This window comes from Hemitrygon akajei, chromosome 10 (genome assembly GCF_048418815.1).
Source record: "Hemitrygon akajei chromosome 10, sHemAka1.3, whole genome shotgun sequence".
Classification (NCBI taxonomy): domain Eukaryota; kingdom Metazoa; phylum Chordata; class Chondrichthyes; order Myliobatiformes; family Dasyatidae; genus Hemitrygon; species Hemitrygon akajei.
Window position 1 is genome coordinate 169,062,806 of NC_133133.1, and position 24,892 is coordinate 169,087,697.

The window sequence follows — 24,892 nt, forward strand, 5'->3', positions numbered from 1 at the left end:
GAATAACTACACTCACTTGCCCATCCATTGAGTCGTTCGCATAAACAATGATCTCACTTTAAGGACTCTTTATCTCATTATCTCTTGTTCCCGTTAATTATTGCTACTTAGTTATATTTGCATTTGCACGGTTTATTGTCTTCTGCACTGTAATTGATCCTATTATAAATATGATTCTGTAGATTTGTCAAGCATGCCCGCAGGAAAATGAATCTCAAGGTTGTACGTGGTGATATACGGTATATGTACTTTGATAATAAAATTTACTTTGAACTTTAAAAATATGTATGCAGTATACAACCCTGCGATTCATCTTCCCACTAACAGCCCCAAAACAAAGAAACACTATGGAACATGTTCAAAGAAAAACATCAAAACCCTCCCCCCCCAATCCCTAAACCGCCAAAATGTTATCACAGGCTCCAAAAGTAGCAGAACCACATCTGAAAGAAAAATAAGACGTCAAAGAAGTGAACAAAGTAGTTTTGTGACCCATCTGAAGGTTGTCGCCCTTGGTCATGTTGTTCTCTGGTGCCATCTTCTTCCAGATCTTCAGAAGAAAGGGATAAGATAACCTACTCACGGAAGTTAATCAGCACTCCTGTACTAAGCCACTGGCTGGCCATCAGTGTAATCTGATCAGTTATTCTGTGTGCAAGAAGATGTAATTAATGTGTTCTGGTTTAAAACAAAATTCACTATTTGTGCCATCAATAAATGGTCCAATAAAGGTCTAATAATTCAGTATCATTGGGACACTGACTGTTCAAGACAGGAATATTTTCCAGCCCATCAGCTGTTACCCCTGTTACCCCCAAACTCATTTTTATTACTCATATTTCCACGTTACATAGTAATACATTTTCCAGTGAATCCAGTGAGCTTAAAGTGAACTGGAAAACTACAAACAGTCCGAAGTCTGGCACTTAGCCAAGTGCCTTGTTTGCACTCTGAAGTCACAGCTCACAGTCCAGACTAATGAGGATTATTGAACATCCAGATGCTGATTTATCAGAGTTTTGTCCAAGTAGAATGCACAATTTTAGAGTCATAGTCTTATAGAGCACAGAAACAAGCCCTTAACTCGTTGAGTCTGTGGTGATCCATTTAAGCTGCCTACTCCCATCCACCTGCACTGGCACCATACATCTACCTACTCAAGCTTCCTTTAAACATTCACATCGAGCTTGCATGCACCACTTGTGCTGCAACTCGTTCCACACTCTCACAACTCTCTGAGTGAAGAGGTTTCCCCTGATGTTCCCCTTAAACTTTTCACCTTTTACCCTTATCCCATGACCTCCACCGGTAGTCCCACCTCAGTGGAAGAAAAAGCCTTGCATTTACCCTCTCTATACCCCTCATAATTTTGTATACCTCTATCAAATTTCCTCTCAATCTTCTACATTTCAACAAATAAAGTGCTAATCTATTCAATCGTTCCTTATAACTCAGGCCCTCCAGACCTGGGAACGTCTTGCAAATTTTCTCTGTACTTATTTACACCTTTCCTGTAGTTAGGTGACCAGAACTGCACAAAATACTCCAAATTAGGTCTCACCAACGTCTTGTACAACGTCAACATAACATCCCATCTCCTGTGCTCATTACTTTGATTTATGAAGGTCAATGTGCCAAGAGCTTTCTTTACAACACTATCTACCTGCAAAATAGAATCTAAAACATTAATTTGCTTTCTCTGTCCACAGACGCTGACTGAATCCTGAATATTTCCAATATTTTCTGGTTTAGAGACACATTACTTGCATCCAGTCAAGCAGTCAAGTTACATAAGGCAATAGAAATATCACTGGCAGTTGAAAAAGAAATAACTTTTGTTGTGATCACTTCTTAGCAAATGACTACAGGGAATTCATTTGTTACCACCTCATTCAAATTCCCTGTCTTTATCATTCTTCCATTATCAGGAAGGATTCTCTGAACTGTCATTATTGTACTGCTTCAAGCTTCCATTGTCTGACACACTAATGGATTGTACACTCAATGGCCACTTTATTAGGTACACCTGTACACCTGTTTATTAATAAAAATATTAAATCAACCAATCATGAGGCAGTAACTCAATGCATAAAGCATGCCGACATGGTCAAGATGTTCAGTTGTTCATTTGGAGAAGAAATGTGATCTAAGTGACTATGGAATGATTGTTGGTGCCAGACAGGGTGTTTTGAGTATCTCACGGGGTGTGCTGATCTCTTGGAATTTTCTTAGACAGCAGTCTCTAAAGTTTACAGAGAATGGTGCAATAAAGCAAAAAAAAAATAATCAAGTGAATGGCAGTTTCAAGTGTAAAGCACCTTGTTAATGAGAAAGGTCAGAGACGAATGGTCAGACTGATTCAAGCTGACAGGAAGGCGACAGTAATTCAAATAATCCTGCATTACACAGTGGTGTGCAGAAGGACATTCATGCAGAAGGTACAAGATGTTGAACCTTGAAGTGGATGGGCAACAGCAGCAGAAGACTATACTGAGTTCCACTCCTGTATCTAATAAAGTGGCCAATGAGTGTATAACCTAATCGGTGGAGTTACAATTTCCCAGTCGTAAGCTTTGCCAGGTTTCTTTTGCATTGGCAATACTCACTTGCAGAATCAGTCCCTAAAAGCAAAAATGAACCTTTAACTGACACATTAACTGCAGCCACAAAGCCATAACCAATAAACCTGTTTGATCATTGTTCCAGTGCCCTCCTGTTATAATTCTTGTTCTGACTCATCCCTGTTCGAAGTTGACATCCTATCTTGAATGGCAGGATGGCTGGCACTGCAACCAGATGTCATGAGTTAAGGGTGAAATGTGAAAAGTTTAAGGAAGACATGAGGGACACTTATTCCACTCTCTCATGATCTTCTGAGTGAAGGATTGATGCGTGAAAGCTCGATTTCAACTTTTAAGAGAAGTTTGGATAGGTACATGGATGGTAGGTTATGGAGAGCTATGGTCCTTGTGTAGATCAATGGAAGTAGGCAGATGAAATAGTTCAGCATGGGCTAGATGGGCTGAAAGGCCTGGTTCTGTGCTGTACTTTTCTATAACTCTACGAAATCATCGCTGAAATATTGCTAGCGCAGTTCATCATCAAGAATCCTCTCCTGCTTCCAACACATTCTGGAAGATTGTTGGTGCATTGGCTAGAACTTTCTGGTAAATTCTCTCAGCAAAATCCCACACCAGCGCCATTAGTTTATGGATTTGTCTTATGGATAACCATAAATAAAATAAACAAAATAAAATGTCATCCCAGGTTGTACCTTGCATGGCAGTTCTGTAATACTGAAAAAATATATAACAATTGTAAACAAAATGACAAAAGAGTTACTAAAGGTGTTGCTACATCAAATAAAAATCAACATAGGCCTCTGTCACATATATCGGTGCGACCAGCGGAGCGGGAGTAAGGAGTGCTCGTGATCAACATACGACTGGAGATCAGAGGATCAGCCGTTGTAGGTAGGCCGAGACCCTCGGACCTACCTGGAGAATACCTGAGGAGGAAGGTAAAGCTGTGCAAGCGCGGGTGATGTCAGCGGCGAGCACGGGCTTTAAAAAGCAACCCACTTTCAGGAGTGGGCAGCGTCGGTGCGGGCAGCGGAGTGCACAGGAGCAGAGTGCTGGGCTTTGGCTCAGCGGGCTTCGGCGCAAGAGGACTTCGACAAGAAGCCTGTTTTTCATTTATTCTGACTAATCTGGGATCAGGTAATGGGGGAGACGGTTAGAGCAGTGGTGTGCTCCGTATGCAGTATGTGGGAGGTCAGGGTCAACACAGTTGTCCCTGATGACCACACCTGCAATAGGTGCATCCAGCTGCAGCTCCTATCAGACCGAGTTAGGGAATTGGAGCAGGAGCTGGATGAACTACGGATCATTCGGGAGGCAGAGGCAGAGATAGATAAGAGTTGTCGGGAGGCAGTCACACCGAAAAGACAGGAGGTAGGCAAATGGATGACAGTCAAGAGAGGCAAGGGGAGCAGACAGAGAGAGAAGAGCAACCCTGTGGCCATTCCCATCAAAAATAAGTATTCCGTTTTGGATACTGTTGGTGGGGATGACCTACCAGGAACAAGCTGCAGTGGTCCTGTCTCTGGCACTGAGGTTGGACCCTTGACTAGGAAGGGGAGGAGGGAAGAGAAGAGAGCAGTATTGATAGGGGATTCTATAGTCAGGCAGGTGGATAGGAGATTTTGTGGGAAAGATTGGGAATCTCGGATGGTATGTTGCTTCCCTGGTGCCGGGGTCCGAGACATCTCAGATCGGGTGCAGGTTATTCTTGAGAGGGAGGGCAAGAATCCAGATGTTGTGGTCCATGTAGGGACCAATGACGTGGGTAGGATGAGTGAGGGGGTCCTGCGTAGGGAGTTCAGGGAGTTAGGTGCGAAGCTGAAGAGCAGGACCTCCAGGGTAACAATCTCAAGATTGCTACCTGTGCCACGTGCGAGTGAGGAAAGGAACAGAAGGATTATAAAGATTAATACGTGGTTGAGAGGATGGTGCAGGAGGGAGGGCTTCTGGTTTGTAGATAGTTGGGCTTTGTTCCAGGGAAGGTGGGATCTGTTCCGAAGGGACGGTTTACACCTGAACTGGAGCGGTACTAACATTCTTGCAGGGAAGTTTGCTAGTGCTTCTTGGGGGGGTTTAAACTAAATTTGCAGGGGGCGGGGATCCAGAATGTGAGAGAGGATAGCGAGAGGAAGAATAAAGGACAGGTGGGGACTACACGGTTCCGGAATATTAAGTGTGTACTTGAGGAAGGTGGGGCGGAACAAGTGATAAGGAGGACTCATGTACAGAGGGATGGTCTGACGGAACATGGAGTTAAATGTGTTGAAAGAATAAGTAAATTTAGGAAGGGCAACAAAATTCTAGGGACGTATAGCCCGATGGGAGTTTGGGGAGCTGGGTTAAGCACAATAGGCAGCGATTCAAACAGAGAGAGGGGAAATGGGTTAAAAATTCTATATCTGAATGCACAAAGTGTCAGAAATAAGGCGGATGAGCTTGAAGCTCAGGTGCAAATGGGTAACTATGATGTTGTTGGGATATCGGAGATATGGCTGCAGGGAGATCAGACCTGGGAAATGAATGTACAAGGGTATACGTGCTATCGTAGGGACAGAAATGTGGGCAGAGGGGGTAGGGTGGCCCTGTTGGTGAGGAATGAGATTCAGTCCTTTGCAAGGGGGGACATAGGGTCAGGAGAAGTAGAGTCTGTGTGGATAGAACTGAGGAACAGTAAGTGCAAAAGGACCCAAATGGGTGTTGTCTACAGGCCACCAAACAGTAGCATGGATATTGGGTGCAAGTTGAATAGGGAGTTAACATTGGCATGTGGCAAAGGTAATGTCGCAGTAGTTATGGGGGATTTCAACATGCAGGTGAACTGGGAGAATCAGGTTGGTGCTGGACCACAGGATAGGGAGTTTGTAGAGTGCCTACGGGATGCATTCTTGGAACAACTTGTACGGGAGCCGACCAGGGACAAGACTATTCTGGATTTAGTGTTATGTAATGAACAGGATTTGATAAGCGATCTTGCAGTAAAGGAGCCATTATGAGGTAGTAATCATAATATGATAAGCTTTTATCTGCAATTTGAAAAGGATAAGGGCAGATCGGAGGTGTCAGTGTTGCAGATGAACAGGGGAAACTATGGAGCCATAAGGGAGGAGCTGGCCAAAGTTGACTGGACGGATAGCCTAGCAGAAAAGACAGTGGTACAGCAATGGCAGGTATTCTTGGAAATAATGCACAAGGTGCAAAATCAGTTCGTCCCCCGGAGAAGGAAGGATTCAAAGGGGGGAAAGGGGCCACAGTGGTTGACAAAGGAAGTCAGAGATTGCATAGCATTATAAAAAAGGAAATATGACAGATCTAAGGTGAGTGGGAGGACAGATGATTGGAAAGTTTTTAAGGAACAACAGAACTTAACTAAAAAGACAATACAGGGAGAAAAAATGAGGTACGAACGCAAGCTAGCCAGGAATATAAAGGAAGATAGCAAAAGCTTTTTTAGGTATGTGAAGAGAAAGAAGATAGTTAAGAACAATGTTGGGCCCTTGAAGAATGAATTGGGTGAAATTGTTATGTGAAACAGAGAAATGGCAGAAGAATTTAATGAGTACTTTAGATCTGTTTTCACTAAGGAAGACACAAGCAATCTCCCAGATGTATGGATGGGCCAAGGACATAGGGTAACAGAGGAAATGAAACAGATTGACATTCGGAAGGAAACGGTGATGAGAAGACTGATGGGACTGAAAGCAGACAAATCCCCAGGTCCAGATGGTCTGCATCCTAGTGTACTAAAGGAGGTGGCCCTGGAAATTGCGGATGCATTGATAATCATTTTCCAATGTTCCTTAGATTCAGGATCAATTCCTGAGGATTGGAGAATGTCTAATGTTATCCCACTTTTTAAGAAAGGAGGGAGGGAGAAAACAGAGAACTATCGACCTGTCAGCCTGACATCGGTGGTGGGAAAGATGCTAGAGTCCATTATTAAGGATGAAATAGTGGCATATCTAGATAGCAGTGATAGGATTGGGCCAAGCCAGCATGGATTTACCAAGGGTAAATCATGTTTGACTAATCTGTTGGAGTTTTTCGAAGATGTAACCAGGAAGTTAGATGGGGGAGATCCAGTGGATGTAGTGTACCTCGATTTTCAGAAGGCATTTGATAAGGTCCCACATAGAAGATTGGTGGGTAAAATCAAAGCTCAGGGCATCGGGGGAAGGTATTGACATGGATAGAAAACTGGTTGGCAGATAGAAAGCAAAGGGTAGCGGTGAATGGGTGTTTCTTGGAATGGCAGGTGGTGACTAGTGGGGTGCCACAGGGCTCGGTATTGGGACCACAGCTGTTTACCATTTACGTTAACGATTTGGATGAAGGCATAGAAAATAACATCAGCAAATTTACTGATGATACTAAGCTGGGTGGCAGTGTGACATGTGATGAGGATGTTAGGAGAATTCAGGGTGACTTGGATAGGCTGGGTGAGTGGGCAGATACTTGGCAGATGGCGTTTAATGTGAATAAGTGTGAGGTTATCCACTTTGGGAGTAAGAACAGGAAGGCAGATTATTATCTGAACGATGTAGAGTTAGGTAAGGGAGAAATACAAAGAGATCTCGGAGTCCTTGTTCATCAGTCACTGAAGGTGAATGAGCAAGTGCAGCAGGCAGTGAAGAAAGCTAATGGATTGTTGGCCTTTATTACAAAGGGAATTGAGTACAAGAGCAAGGAAATCCTCTTGCATTTGTACAGAGCCCTGGTGAGACCACACCTGGAGTATTGTGTACAGTTTTGGTCTCCAGGGTTAAGGAAGGACATCCTGGCTGTAGAGGAAGTGCAGCGTAGATTCACGAGGTTAATTCCTGGGATGTCTGGACTGTCTTACGCAGAGAGGTTAGAGAGACTGGGCTTGTAACGCTGGAAATAAGGAGATTGAGAGGGGATCTGATTGAAACATATAAGATTATTAAGGGATTGGACAAGATAGAGGCAGGAAATATGTTCCAGATGCTGGGAGAGTCCAGTACCAGAGGGCATGGTTTGAGAATAAGGGGTAGGTCATTTAGGACAGAGTTAAGGAAAAACTTCTTCTCCCAGAGAGTTGTGGGGGTCTGGAATGCACTGCCTCGGAAGGTAGTGGAGGCCAATTCTCTGGATGCTTTCAGGAAGGAGCTAGATAGTTATCTTATGGATAAGGGAATCAAGGGATATGGGGACAAGGCAGGAACCGGGTATTGATAGTAGATGATCAGCCATGATCTCAAAATGGCGGTGCAGGCTCGAAGGGCCGAATGGTCTACTTCTGCACCTATTGTCTATTGTCTATTATCGCATATTGATGTGCACTTTATATAAAATAAGGATAAGTAGCAATAACACAAGAGATTTTGCAAATGCTGGAAATCGAGAGTAACATATACAGTATAAAATGCTGGAGGAACTCAGCAGGTCAGGCAGCATCTATAACCAGTCAACATTTCAAGCTGAGACCCTTTAACAGGGTAACTAGCAAAATTTTGTGACCATACATGAGCAGAATTAGGCCATTTGACCCATTGAGTTTATTCCACCTTTTCATATGACTGATCCATATCCCTCTCAGCCTTCTCTCCATATTCCTTCAAGCCTTGACTAATCAAGAACCCGACAGCCTCTGCATAGATATACCCGATGACTTGGCTTCCACAGTCATAGATTCACCACTCTCTGGTTAAAGAAATTCCTCTTCATCTTTATTCTAAAAGGATATCTCATTATTCTGAGGCTGTGTCCTCTGGTCTTAGACTCCTCCATGATAGGAAACATCCTCTCCACCTCCACTCCATCAAAGTTTTTCAATATTCAATAGGTTTCAATGGGATCACCCTCATTCTTCTGAATTCCAGTGAGTAAAGTCCAGAGTACATCCTCTTAAGAATGTAAATGTTTATACATAAAAATTAATGGTATTAAATTAGAATAAAACCTTGTTATTTTTATCCAGAATAAATGATTTTGGATTGTCTGACTGAAAAGAAATGTGGCCATGTAATTAACAACCCAGAGCAAAAGGAAATAGGCACTTCCCTTCCATTTCTGTCTCTTTAAATTTCCCACATCAAACCTTATTGCGTCTCTTTCTATATTTGACTCTGACACTCACAGCTGTCAAATGTTCATGTTTCGCAAATGTACGCTCAGACTGTATCAGCCTTTCAGATTTTACCCCCATGCAGATGAAAAACTATGTAATTAAGTCTAAATGGCAGAAGTCATAAATAACGAGGTAAATGCACCACAGGGGTCATTCAGACTGCCTGCCATATAGAACTTCAAGTTCAAAAATGATGAAACACTAGACAAGAGAACGACAGATTTGTAATGTCTACTTTCAAAGGAGGATGTTATGTCTATGCAAAAAATGTTTCTTCCTTTGACTGCATGAAAGGTGGCTTATTAAATCAAATGGTGCAAATCAGGCAATTTATTTATTTATAGTTGCAGTGTTGCATCCTTGCGTCTGCTCGTAGCAATAGATTACGGCTCACCCCACCCGCAAAAACTAACTTCTCTCTATTGCTTGAAGGCTTTAAAGGCTTAGTTCGATTCGTATGACCTCTAACGCCACCTAGAAATCAGATAACCAATAGAATTCACTTTCATGAATGCCAGGGGCAATTTTTTTCTCCATAATGATGTATACAATCAAAATAAATTAGGACAAAAATAGCAACAATTTTCCTTTAATGGTTGCAGGATGCAATATGTAGCAGTTAGCTATTCAAATTAATGTTCATCTGTACAGATAATTGTCTGGTTTATGTGTTTTTATACGTCTCTGTGTGTGTATATGTGTGTCTTTCTACTGTAATATAAATCTGATGTTTTTTTAGGCAGTAATATCTTCTGTTTTTAACCCCAGCTGTGAATTCAACTGAAAAACAAAATGTGGAACTTTACAAAATTATGATTTTAAATTTATTACATGGTGCAGCTTGGTGACGTTTTTGTTGCTTAGGAGACAAGCAGCATGCTGCTGGCATCCAATTAAACACCATCACCCTTCTACAGAGCAGTTTTACACCATGGAGAATCTCTGATTTTCTGTGAATGCGTACAGTAAAAATCAAAATAGTTAGTAACAAATTAACTGAACTTAGTACTATTGTAACAGATGATGTAATAATTAAGCAGAAGTATATTAGTTGGACGCAAAATGTTTCACTTCATCTTCTTCACAAAATGCCACAGGTAACGAGGTGGAATTTTTGGCTTGACTGTAATGAACTGAAAAGCAGGGGAGTTTGTTTAAAAGCCGACTTGCCGGATTATCACCGAGCCAGAGAGGAAAATAAGCTACCTAACCTTTCAATCATTTTCGTGAAGCAGATGCCCATCAGAGGCATCAGAGATCATGGTGACCCAATGGCTGCCACTGCAGAGTGTCAGCCTCTTAACAAGAGGTCAAGAATTGAGTTCCCTGCTTGAAATGTTGTAAACATTGAGCTTGCTTGCCCTGATCTCACCTTGAGCTGCATGAAATAACACTGTTATTTCAAGGGGAACAACAGATGCAGTCTTGAATTTGAGAGAGCTATTTTCAGTCAGTCCTTAAATATCATCACAACTATGATATAGGCTCTTACTTCTCACAGAATATGGCAACAATTTGTAAAAATAGGGGAAAACATCAAATCTCTAATCAACTCATCATGTATAAATTTTCACCTGTATCCACTCATTCTGTATGCTCCAGTGATTTTGAATCCTTAATAGGCTGCTTTTATGTCGTGGACTAAAGGCTGGAAAAACAGTTAGGTAGAGCACACCTCACAGAATGACTCTCATACTCATCAGCCCACGATTTCTCTGGTAATCTTTCTGGTTCCCTTTAAGTCAACCCTTTTGCATTATTGATCCCACTCCCATCAGGGAAGAGGCAATGTGGTATCCACATCAGGACCACCAGACTCAAAAACAGTTGCTTTCCCCAAGTAGTAAGGCTGATCAACATTTTCCCACACCTCCAACAACCACCGAGTTTTCATATCCTGTCAGAGTCGCTTTATGCACAGACACTCTTGCGTCTAGTGTCACTTGATGGACATACAATCAGTCTATGCATATAAGCTATCTCACGTATTTATATTTATTGAGGTTTTTTAAATTATTGTGTTCTTTATCTAATTGAATTTTTATTTGTGCTGCGTGGACAAGTGGTTAAGGCATCGGTCTAGTGATCTGCAGGTCGCTAGTTCGAGCCTTATCTGAGGCAGAGTGTGTGTCCTTGAGCAAGGCACTTAACCACACATTGCTCTGCGACAACACCGGTGCCAAGCTGTATGGGTCCTAACACCTTCCCTTGGACAACATCGGTGGTGTGGAGAGGGGAGACTTGCAGCTTGGGCAACTGCAGGTCTTCCATACAACCTTGCCCAGGCCTCAGTCATCATTGAAAATCAATGGACAGCCGAAGAAGATTTGTGCTGCACTGGATCCAGAGGAAGAATTATTTTATTCTCCTCTACACTTGTGTACTGGAAATGACATTAAGCAATCTTCAGCAACACACACAAAATGCTGGAGGAACTCAGCAGGCCAGGCGGCGTCTATGGAAAAGAGTTAACAGTCAATGCTTTGTGCTGAGACCCTTCATCAGTCATTGAATCTTAAATCTTTAGAAACAATTTATCTTTAATTACTTCATAAATATAATTTATGATGTTAAATGCTTCCATCAAATATCCCCCTAACATTCATTCTTCCAAGGCAAACTCTCTCAGCCTCTTCAGTAATACCTCAAACCTAGAGCCATTCAGACACTTCAGGAATCATCATGGTCTACTTGGTATGCAATTACAATGGGAATAACAGTTTAACATAATACAAGACTCCGCAGTCCAAAGGAAAACATCTCTTCTGCCATGTGGGAGCTTGAGGATCTTTTCAAAGTTCGGGGAATTGTTGTCAACCAAATGGAAAGCAAAATACTGCAGATGCTGAAAATCTGACATAAAATCAGAGAATGTTGGAAACACTCCACAGATCAGGCTGAATCTGTGGGAAGTGAGGCAGGGTTAATGGTTTAGGTAAATGATAATTCATCAGCCATATGAGTCAGATTCAAGAGCTTGAGAAAATAGCTGACCTGGCTATAGTCAATCCATGAGGATAAATATTTCAGAGATTATACATTTAATAACTCAATCAACCTCCAGATCATGAGTATGTAGAAAGAGAGCAACCAGTTGATGGCCAGAAAAAGCAAACAGAACAAGGCAAATGGTGAAAAGTATTTCCCTGGGCAGTGAAGCCAGATCAATTGTACTGAAGATGGAATAGGATAAAGAAATCACAAACAAGTGAAAATCTGCAGATGCTGGTAATCCAAGCAACACACACAAATGTTGGAGGAACTCAGCAGGCCAGGCAGCATCTATGGAAAAGAGTAAACAATCGGCGCTTTGGGCCGAGACCCTTGATCGGGACTGGAGAAAAATGATGAGGATTCAGAGCAAGAAGGCGGGGGAAGGGAGGAAGAAATACAAGGTAGTAAGTAATAGGTGAAACCGGGTGACAGTTAGACAAAGAGCTGGGAAGTCGACTGGTGAAAGTGATAAAGGGGTGGAGAAGGCGGAATCTGATAGGAGAGGACAGAAGGCCATGGAAGGAAGAAAAGGGGGAGGAGCACCAGAGGGAGGTGATAAGGTGAGAGAGAGAAATGGGAATGGGGAATGAAGAAGGGTGGGGGAGACGCATTATCAGAAGTTCGAGAAATCGATGTTCATGCTATCAGGTTGGAGGCTACCCAGACAGAATGTAAGGTGTTGCTCCTCCAAACTGAGTGTGGCCTTATCGCAGCAGTATAATGTCAGAATGGGAATGGGAAGTGGAATTAAAATGGGTGGTCACTGGGACATTGCTCAATGGGTATGAGGAGCATTTGATGCTTCTAGGACTGTACTGAGTTTAGAAAGAAGAGGGAGATCTCAATGAAATTTACCAAATACTGAAAGGCTTGGATTGAATGATCATTTTTTAGAGGATGTGTCTAATAGTAGGAGATTCTCATTCCAAGGACACAGCCTCAGAATAAAGTGATGTCCCTTTAGAACTGAGATTAGGACAAATTTCTTCAGTCAAAGGTTCAGTTCAAAGTTCAAAGTTGCATGCATGCTTGAGCTACCAGAGATAATGACTGAGACGGGCACATCAGCAACATTTGAGGTCCATCTGGAAGAGTACATGGATGCCAAAAAATTCAGAGGGCAATGGCCAAATGTGGGCAGATGGGATCAGGTGGCTAGGAAACACAGTCAGTGTGGACAAGTTGGGCTGATTTCCAGACTGTATGACTCTTTTAAGGTGGCTTGATTAGAGAAAGCCGGGATGGATTAGTTAAAGACAAATTATGTATTGTCAACAGTTTGGGCCATTTTATCTCAGAAAGGATGTATTGTCATTGGAGAGAGTTCAGAGGAGGTTCACAAGAATTATTCTGGGAATGAAGGGGTTAACATAAGAGGATCATTTGGCAGTTTTGCGTGGGGATCTCATTGAAACCTACCGAATGTTGAAAGGACTAGATAACGTAGATGTGGAAAGAATGTTTCCTTTGGTTAGGTCTTTATTCTTTGGAGCGTAGAAGGTTGAGGGGGGACTTGATAGAGGTATTTAAAATTATGAGGGGATAGATAGAGTTGACGTGGATAGGCTTTTTCCATTGTGAGTAGGGGACAAGAGGACATGAGTTGAGAGTTGGGGGCAAAAGTTTAGGGGTAACACGAGGGGGAATTTCTTTACTCAGAGAGTGGTAGCTGTGTGGAACGAGCTTCCAGTAGAAGTGGTAGAGGCAGGTTCGATATTGTCATTTTTTTAAAAATTGGATAGGTATATGGACAGGAAAGGAATGGAGGGTTATAGGCTGAGAGCAAGCCAGTGGGACTAGGTGAGAGTAAGCGTTTGGCCTGGACTTGAAGGGCCGAGATGGCCAGTTTCCATGCTGAAATTGTTATATGGTTATATGACATGTTTATATACAACATAATAAACCATACTAATACGGAAACATATTAATCTGGGTGGCGGCTGGAGGTACGTCTCTACCAAAGGAAGGGGAAGGTGCTCCTTCCATCCACTAGCCTGCAGGTTACCCTTGGGCAAGGTGTGGCACCTGCTTAGCCCCACGATCAGGGTCATGTGAAACCATGGGAACAGGTGGCGGGTTGTCATATGAGAAGCTGGTGCATATCACAAGTCCTGGTTATGCAACCACTGACACTGTGGGATTGAGTTCAGGAGCTGAGAGGTAATGTTGCAGCTATATAGGACCCTGGTCAGATCCCACTTGGAGTACTGTGCTCAGTTCTGGTCGCCTCACTACAGGAAGGATGTAGAAACTATAGAAAGGGTGCAGAGGAGATTTACACGGATGTTGCCTGGAATGGGGAGCTTGTCTTATAAGAATAGGTTGAGTGAACTTGGCCTTTTTTCCTTGGAGCAACTGAGGATGAGAGGTGACATGATAGAGGTGTATGAGATGATGAGAGGCATCGATCATGTGGATAGCCAGAGCTTTTCCCCAGGACAGAAATGGCTATCACGAGAGGGAACAGTTTTAATGTGCTGGGGAGTAGGTACAGAGGAGATGTCAGGGGTAAGTTTTTTATGCAGAGAGCAGTGAGTGCGTGGAATGGGCTGCCGGTGACAGTGGTGGAGACGGGAATGATAGGGTCTTTTAAGGGATTCCTGGATAGGTACATGGAGCTTAGAAAAATGGAGGGCTATGGGTAACCCTAGGTAATTTCTAAGGTAAGGACATGTTCGGCACAGCTTTGTGGGCTGTAGGACCTGTATTGTGCTGTAGGTTTTCTATGTTTCTCTATGTTTCTATGATACCAGGTAGACAATCTCTGAAGAATATTGATAATGGCTGGGAGGTGTTACCCAGCTCGTAAAGACACTGCACAGAAGAAGGGAATGACAAGCCACTTCTATAGAAAAAATTGCCAGTAAACAATAAGGTACAAGATCATAATGAGGTATATTATGTGATAAAGAGCCCAAAGTAATGTACCAGGGAACTATCAGATCCTCTTATAACAGTAGATATACTGCCCTCGCTGAACTATTGTAACATTAACCAGACAGTCAGCCAAACTGCATTCAAAAATGATCTGAGAGTCAGGGTATAGCTTCCTATCTCCTTGTTTTTTTTTTATTGCCTACCCAATAGCATGCAGGAGTAAATAAGGAGCAAAGATGAAAAACAAAAGGTACAGTGCATTTACCATGTTGTTCCATTCATACAAGTAAATATTCACAGATAAGTAAGAACTTAGTTATATTTCTTACAGGAAAATATTATAAGATTCCAACAAGTAAATACTACAGATAAATAGTATGTATAAACTATTAGGATCTAAGTTACTGTCTAATAAGTTCAAAAATAACATTCTATTTGAGCAAAAACTTATTGCTACAGTTAGATTAACTTCTAAACAATATAATTACATGCAATGCTTCTACTGGAGAAACAACAGAATGGCTTCAAGTAGAAACTTCTTTTACTCCTAACATAGACCTCTAGCCTTCTGCCAGCCAATGTGCTTCTCTACTTACTACTTCCTGGCTGCACGGGAAGTGACCTAATACAGATCAGAAACTGCTCATTAAAATAAAAGCTGAATGTGCTTATTCACATGGAAAAATAGAAATGAATTGCCTGAAGGGCAGAACAGTAGGATAGATTCTGTCCTTGAGCCTGGTGATAACTTGATGTCTTAACTACAATCCGTCACTTATTTTGAAAGTGTATTGGATGAGCTTTGGAAAGGAGAATGCGTACACAAAGGGAAAGAATTAATGAAGTCTCCCCTAATTAATCACATTTAAATATGTTTATGCCAATAATGGGGAGGCACAGTACTTTAGTGTTTAGTACAATGCTTTATGGTACCAGTGACCCGGGTTCAATTCTCGCCACTGTCTGTAAGGAGCTTGTACATTCTTCCTGTGACTGCATGAGTTTTCTCTGAATTCTCTTGTTTCCTCCCAAGGTCCAAAGATATACTGGATGGTAAGTTAATTGGTCAATGTAAATTGTCCCATGGTTAGGCTAGGGATTACTGGGTGGCATGGCTCGAAGGGTCATGCAGCATTCCTACAGCATTCCCATAGACCTCTATTTTTCTAAGGTCCATTTACCTATCCGGGAGTCTCTTAAAAGACCCTATTGTATCTGCCTCCACCAACATCACCGGCAGCCTATTTCACACACTCACTATGCTCTGCATAAAAAACTTACCCCAATATCTCCTCTGTACCTTCTTCCAAGCACCCTAAAACTGTACCCTCTCATGTTAGCCATTTCAGCCCTGGGAAAAAGCCTCTGACTATCCACGTGATCAATGCCTCTCGTTATTTTATACACACCTATCACCTATCACCTCTCACCCTTTGCCGCTGCAAGGAGAAAAGGCTGAGTTCACTCAACCTGTTAGCATAAGGCATGCTCCCCAATCCAGGCAACATCCTTGTAAATCTCCTGTGTATCCTTTCTATAGTTTCCACAGCCTTTCTGTAGTGAGGTGGAGAATGCAAGCAAGCAGCAATACTTCATTAGGATTTTGAGGAGATTTAGTAATGTCTTCAAAGACGCTAGCAAATTTCTACAACTTCATCCTAACTGGTTGCATCATTGCATGTATGGAGTCTCCAAAGCCCTGGATTAAGAGCAGTTGCGGAGGGTTGTTGACTCAGCTAGCTCCATCATGGGCACAACCTGCCCCATTAGTGATGATGTCATCTTCAAGAGTCGGTGCCTCAAGAAGGTGGCATTAAAAACCTTCATCATCTAGTGTATGGCCCATCTCATGACCACCATTAGGGATTTTGGATTCTGCTTTTTTAATCCAATGTTCGTTTAGAAGTTATACAAGACACAGATCTTGTTACTCTATCATTGTTTTATTAAGCTTTGATAGAAGAAAGGAAATAGGAATAAACAGGGATAAAGGTCTACCAAGCAAAGTGAGAAGCAAAAAATCTAAGATGGCGCTTCCCTAGGCGCAGCTATTTTATACCCATAGAAAGGAAATTTCTTCTCAAATTTGTAGATAAGCATCAACCAATGAGATACCTCTTATTCAAATAACACAGTACCAGTAAACGCTTCCAGAATCAAACTAGTTTTATACCAATATAACCACTCAAGGACACATTATACAACTACATGTACATATTGTGACCACTAGGAAGCATAATAAACTGTCACAAGCATATAAGAACTACTTAAAATACAAGCAGATTATTAATTGCTAAACTGCAATGAAAATATCAATAGAACAGTCTAATCTAAGAATCTAAGGAAAGAGGTACCGGAGCCTAAGGACACAGATTCAATGTTTTAGCATAACTTCTTCCCCTCCGCCATCAGAATTCTGAACGATACATAGAAACATAGAAAACCTACAGCACAATACAGGCCCTTCGGCCCACAATGCTGAGCCAAACTTTAGAAATGACCTCGGGTTACCCATAGCCCTCTGTTTTTCCAAGCTGCATTTACCTATCCAGGAGTCTCTTAAAATACCCTATCATGTCCACTTCCACCACTGTCGCCGGCAGCCCATTCCATGCACTCACCACTCTTTGCATAAAAAACTTATCCCTGACATCTCCTCTGTACCTACATCTAAGCACCTTAAAACTGTGCCCTCTCATGTTAGCCCTTTCAGCCCTGGGAAAAAGCCTTTGACTATCCACACGATCAATGCCTCTCACCATCTTATACACACAATACCTCACTATTTAGCTCTCTTTCTGCACTATTTATTTTTTAATATATTTCTTATTGTAACTTATAGTAACGTTTTTCTGTATTGCACTGTTCTGCTGCAGCAAAACAATACGTTTCATGACAAATGCCATTGATAATAAACCTGATTCTGATTCTGGTTTTGGAGTGAATCAAACTGGCTGGAGTCAGGTATCTCTAAAGGCAGGATCTCTAGAAGAAGCTGAGATGGATCACTGCTTGTGGCTGAAAATGCCTCAGCTTTGTTACTGCCGGTCCCCTCCAAATTGAGAGTAGGGATAGTATTGGATTCTCTGTTTACCTGTTATTGTCCAGGACTATAGTGACAAATTGTGATGGGTCTGCAGAGGGGTTGTTTAGTCGTTGGGTTGTGAAATAGTCTCTCGCTGTGTGTTGCATGCTGCAATTGCTGGTAAGGATTCCTGTAGCCGTGTTCTACCTCCAGTATGCCCTTCTACACGCCTCAGTGACCCACAGTAGATTATCTGGCTTGGATAGCCATTTAGAACAGAGATGAGAAGGAAATTCTCTAACCAGAAGGTGATGAATCTGTGGAAGTCACTGCTGCAGATAGCTGTGGAAGCCAAGTCATTGAGTATATTTAAAGCAAAGGTTGAAAGGCTCTTGCTTTGTCAGGGCATCCAAGTTATGAGGAGATTGCAGGAGAATGGGATTGAGAGGGAATATAAATAAGCCATGATGGAATGGAGGAGCAGACCGAATGGGCCAAATGGCCTATTTCTGCTCCTATGTCTTTTGGTCTAATGGTGCTAAAGACTTTTTACCAGGGTTGAAATATCAAATACTGCAGGACATAGCTTTAAGATGTGGGCAGTCATCCTCTAGGTTCAGTTTTAGAACAGGTACTGAAACTGAACAGATCCTGAAAGACTGGCAACACTTATGGTAGACATAACAAATGAGGTCATTTGTCAAACGGCCCACCACCAGTTCTTGCCAATTCTATTTAATTTTTCTACTTAAGCAAAACAGGATGACTTTCTTTGCCGATATTATTTTTGACAATTGCAGTGTAAGAATAAACTGCAGCATCCTGCCTTTATCATATCTCCCAAAGACAGAACATGGTTCAGTGAGATAAGCAGGCATGTCAACCAGTCTTAAAAAAAAGGCTGGCATTAGAATTGTCTATAGCTATTAGTTTTTCAGAATTCAGAAATCACAACATCTGGTGCCTCCCAGTCCCTTTCAATCCCACCCACTGATGGTCTTGGCACATTCTATGAATATGCAGCCTGGCCAGTGTGAGATGATGTAATTTCATTTATACTAATTTTAAGAAAGATTTAGAAGTTCTGAGCAAAGTTTTACATTACCTCAGCCAAGGCAGGTTTGTTCCATATGGTCACCCATTCATTTGTTGTAATCATACTAACTTAATTTAGAAGAGACGAAGAGGAATTTCTTTAGCCAGAGGGTGGAGCAGAATTTGTTGCCAAAGGCTGCAATACAGGACAAGTCATTGAGTGTATTTAAAGAGGAGGTTGATAGGTTCTTGATTAATCAGTATGTCAAACGCTATGGGGAGAAGGCAAGAGAATGGGATTGAGAGGGATAATAAAACAGCCAGAATGAAATAGTGGAGCAGTCTTGATGGGCCAAACAGCAGAATTCTGCTTCTATGTCTTATGGTCTTAATCTCCCTCTAGTAGATACTCTCTTCCACCATGAAATGCTGCTATCTTCCCTTTAACTATTCCTTTACTTTTTGTTTCTCATGGATATAGAGTCACATATATATAGTCCAATGTCGAGCAACTGTACACCCGCCAGAATAAAGGAGGATGAGGACTTGGAAGTATCAAGGCCACAGTCCTGGAAGAAATGAGAAACATCCATGAGTATGCCAGAAAGATGGCCCCTAAGGATGGCCTGCTAGGAGAATACCTCAGAAAGCAGGCAGGGGACATGGAAATGGAAGAGGGTGAAGCAGAGCCAATGGACTGGAGAACATGGCTGGACAAACCACTGCACAGATGTAGCATCCCCAGGTATCAGAGGAGGCCGACATAAGAAAGTCCTACCAGTGGCTGGAAATAGCAGGGCAGAGGGACCGCATAGAGGTGCTGCTCATGGCTGCGCTAGAACAGGTGCTGAGCACAACAGCAACAGAAGCAGGGGTCTATCACACCAGACAAGACCAAAAAGATGCAGACTGTGCAATGTATCCACTGAAACCATCCAGCACATAGTAGCAGGGCACAAGATGCAGGCAGGGACAGCATACACTAAATAGCACAACCAAGTTGCAGGAATTGTGTACAGGAACATTTGCGCTGAGTATGGACTGGATATTCCCAAGTCTAGATGGGAAACACCCGAGAAGGTAGTGGAGAATGACAGAGCTGAGATCCTGTGGGACTTCCCAATACAGACTGATAAGGTCTTGGCTAACCAGCCGGACAGAGTTACACTGGACAAGGAACAGAAGAAAGCAACAGAAACAGATGTGGCAATCCCGAAAGACAGTAACATCAGGAAGAAAGAATATGAGAAGCTGGAGAAATACCAGGGCTTGAAAGAGCAGATAGAAAGGATGTGGAAGGTTAAAGCCAGATTAATCCCGGTGGTGACAGGAGCACTTGGAGCTGTGACACCTGGACTGGGAGAGTGGCTCCAACAAATCCCAGGAACAACATCTGAGATCTCAGTCCAGAAGAGTGCACTACGAGGAACAGGAAGGATACTGCACCAAGCCCTCTGATGGAGGACCCGAGATGGAGGAAAAACTACAAATACACACCACCCATAAGGGGTGAGAAAATAAATAAATTATATATATATATATATACATATATCTACACACACACAGCTGATGCATATTACAAGTCCTGGTTATGTGACCACTGACCCCAGACAGACAATCTGACAGTTTCTGAAGAGTATTGAAAATAGCTGGGGTCACCTGTCTTGTAAAGACACTGCCCAGGAAAAGGCAATGGCAAACCACTTCTGTAGAAAAATTTCCATGATAAATGGAAGACCATGATCACCCACGTCATACAACATGGCACATAATGATGATGATGATGATAAAGACATTGAGTCAGGGTTGTACAGTCCATAAATAGTTTCTTTAGCCCATCGTGTCTAAGCTGTCCATTGTACCCATCTGCACTAATCAATTCCACCTGGCTTACACCTAAAATCTAAGAAAACTAAAGAAAAACAATCCAAAACAATTTTTATTGTACCTTCATCATGTTCTCTTTTAGATCACATTTATAATTTTGCTTTCATTACCATCTCAATGGAACTTATGGTTTCATGCGAACCGTCCTGCTCCTTTGTAAGGATATTCCAATTCTTTATATTTCATATTGTATAACTTCTAAATGATTCAAAAATTCAAAAGATTTGAAGTACATTTATTATGAAAGTATGTATGCAGAATACCACTCTGAGATTCGTTCTCCTGCAGGCAGCCACCAGACAAAGTAACTCCATAGAACCTGTTCAAGAAAACATCAAACACCCAACATGTGAAAAAAGAACAAGACAGACAGAATTTCAAATATCAAGCCAGGAGTCCAGTAGTATTCAGCTTAGTTCACTTCAGTGTCATGCCGTTAGCCCACTGATCTACTGAGTTTTTAAAAAATTGATTAATATGGCTCTTCACCTCACTGGTATAGAAACCTAAAATTAAACAAAAGAAATTTGTAAATGCTTAGTGTGCGGGGAGAAAAAAAAACCTATGGACTCGCTTTCAAGGACTTCTCACCTCATGTTCTCGATATTTATTGTTTAATTATTTATTATCATTATTTCTTTCTTTTTGTATTTGCACAGTTTGTTGTCTTTTTCCACTTTGGTTGAACACCCAAGATGACGTTGTCTTGCATTGATACTGCTGATCGTTTTACTCTATTATGGATTTATTGAGTATGACTGCAAGAAAATGAATCTCAGGGATGTATATGGTTAAAAATATGAGGTGGTTATCCATCATGTCCAATAATGATAGCTAGCCTGAGTTGGAGATTTTTTAAAGTGGAAAAGCTGTTGCACTGGGGCAGTTCCACTCTCTTGACCTCGGAGGTCTGAATCCAGTGGTACAAACAAGCGTCACAAACTGGGCACTTTATTGGTTGCAGTGGGTGACCACGACATCTCCTGTGGCTCCTCATGCCCTTTGCTGTCCATGGAGCGTCGCAATGCCACATTCCTGGAGTAGGACTCATTGTAGATCTCACATAGCCACACCACCCGTGATGGGACAAACATGTGCCTAACTCAGTGGGGTAAGAGACTACCGGCTACCCTCACCTGGTTTGGCCCGCCTTTAGCGGTGTGCCTGGGCATGGCTGCTATTGCATGCCAACTAGTTGTAATCGCAGGTGAGAGCTGAGTGTCCGGAGGCAGCCAAAGGTAAGTGAGTTGCCCCAGAGTGGACAAAAGACGCCCCTTCAGCTGAGGTGTCACCCCTCCCTCGGCACCACATACACCCTGACATATATGTACTTTGATAATAAATTTACTTTGAGCTTTGAATTCCCTCCTCAGGTCAGTAAGGTATCATCAGAATGAAGAAAACTTAATGATAATCAAGAGTTATGCCTGGTGAGAAAGGGAGAGGGCACAGAGGGAATCAAAGGGAAGGTCTCTAATTGCAGAGGGGCAGGGGGTTTGAGAGACAATGATAGTGGTGGAAGCAACAAAGAGGAAGTAAAGGCTGGTGAGTAACAAAAAGAAGGGTCTGGAGTAGATGTGATTAGAAGATGACTGTCTCTGGAGGCGTCAAAACCTACAACAACTCAGAGCACAGAGCACAGTTCCACTCACCCTGATTGAAAATAACCCACGTGGGAATAAAGCACACCAATACGCATAGAGTGAGGGGTGTATGACGGGCAGAACAAGGAGGACCCCACTGTTCTCCTTGGAGCAATAAGACCACTGTTATTTGGATCATTAATTTAGGCCATTGCAACTCCGTCACAGAATTGTTAAACCAATGTACATGGTTCAGGCATTGGAAGTGCAGTCATGCTCTCTAAAATATCCCAGGCAATAATAATTTATAAAAGGTTTCAGACATTATATCTAATAACATGTACATCATCAAGGGAACACCATAGATGTCAAACTCTACAGAGACAGATAATGAACAAAGATACTCTCTATTGCAGAGAATTTTATCTTATTTGGTGTAGATAGGCTGCTTCACTAGGTATATGCATTTGAGCAAATAGCTTTTTCTTAGTAATTAGGCAGAATTCTCTCCTGCCTGAAGAAAATATTCAGGTTTCCTCTTGGGAAATTGAACCATTGAGTAGATGGTCTTGAAAAGTCCCAGAGAGCGATTAAGGCTGTCGAATTGATTTCACCCCTCCAGTGATCTCCTACAAGGCCCATCAGTAAACAAGGAAATAATGAGAGATTCTATCACACACGAGAGAAAATCTGCAGATGCTAGAAATTCAAGCAATGCACACAAAATGCTGGAGGAACTCAGCAGGATCTATGGAAAAGAGTACAGTTGACATTTCAGTCCAAGACCCTTCATCAGATGTTGGATCTTGGCCTGAAATGTTGACTGTACTCTTTTCCGTATATGTTGAATGGCCTGCTGAGTTCCTCCAGTATTTTGTGTGTGTTGAGAGATTGTATCATGTAGCTAGGTGGCACAGTGATGTAACAGTTAGCACTGCTACTTCAGAGCTCAGAGAAATGGGTTCAAACCTGACCATCGGCACTAGCTTTGAGTTTTCACATTTGTCCTGTGGCACTGTAGGCTTCCAACCTTCTCCCAAATCCTAAAGACTTGCTGATAAATTAATTGTCTACTGTACATTTCGCCTTATTATGAGTAAGTGGCAAAACCATCAAGGCAAAGTTGGTGGATATTTGAGAGAGAACAGGTTGCAGGGCTTATAGAAATTGAGTGGGGAAGGGAATTGAAGGGAATGCATTGGTGGGCTGAATGGTTTCTATGTTATAGTCAGTTTACAAATATAATTTGGGTACCTGAGCCATGAGGAATATATTTTAAAATCCTTCCTGTTCACAGAGGCTACAAAGTCTTGGCCCTGTCAAGTCTTGACAGTCTAATCCCTCCAGAATCAGAATCAGGTTTAATATCACTGGCATGACAAATATCACAACGTATGCCAGTGATTTTAAATCTGATTCTGATTCTGATTCTAATGAAAGAGTTTGGTTAAAACTCAGATCTTGATGGCTATTAGCTTCAGTTCAGAACAGAGTACTAATACTGCCTTTAAAATTGTTGCATCTCCCAGGTTCTCTGCACACTTTTAGGTGTGTAATGACAGATTCAGAGGGATGAACGTGGAGCTCAATCTGGCACTGCATATCATAATTCATATGGAAAAGAAAATTAAGTTTGTTGATCCTAGGAGAAAAGTTTATTTTCTGCTTACTATTTATGTGTTGGCCATTTTATCGCAGGGAAATTTTGAAGAGTTTTGATATGAATTCAATATCAATTCAATATGCTCTATGACTCTAGGTACAAATAAAAGGCAGAAATCTAAACAAGCGTGTCTGTGCATCACAAAAACAAAATTCTACGTGCAAGAAATCTGAAATGAAACTGAAAATGCTAGAAACAACAAGTCAAGCACCAGAAAGAAAAATAAAACTGATGTTTCAGTTCAATAACTCCTCAAACTTCTGCTGATAGGTTATTAATGTGAAATTTTATTTTTCTCCACCCAAACAGATGCTACCTGACCTGCTGAGCATTTCAAGCATTTTGTGATTTTATTTTAATACTTTGCAAGCTGCTATGTGTGTCCTTAACTCTGTTTAACAATATAATATAATAATAATAATAATACAATATTAAATCCCTTAAACAATATACATCATCTTACATTGACAGATATTTAGTCTCATTGGTGTAAGGGCTCTCACAATTGTTTACAAAAACCAGAGAAAGAACTACATTGCGCTGAAAAATAGTATTCGTGCTGCATAATTGATTATCCTATGTGTCCACAGACCGTCCACAAGTTACATTGGCAAAGATCCCTATGTAAAAGCAACAATGTAGTTTGAAAGTTAGATTTCATTATGGTACATACCTGACCTGGCTGGCTTTCGGTGTTGGTGTGGTCCCTTTAAAGATTCTGGCCTGCTCTGCTAATTGGCGGCCATGGCCAGGTTTGGATACTTAAAGAATACCTGAATTCAGGTTCGATGCTCAATCATCAGCTCAACTTTGATGCAGTCTGTGATTGCATTTCGGATTTCTGTCTCATTTGGATTCTCGTCTAGTCTCATCAGGTTCATGTCTAGCATCTAGTCAAGAGCCCTGTTCTCATCTCAGAATCGAAGTCGCGTCCTGATTCTCATCTCGGATACTCCAGCACTTGGGTCCTTACCATCTTCGGCATGGCCTCTCATCACAGTTTTATTATTGGAGCCTGCCCTCTACTCTCTCTGCACCAACGCACTGCCCTCCACTCTGTCAGCACCAAACCAAACCTAAGCATCAAACACACACACAAATGGAGTGCTGTTGTAGTGTGATAGACCGACCTCTACCACACTGAGGCCAGACAGTAAC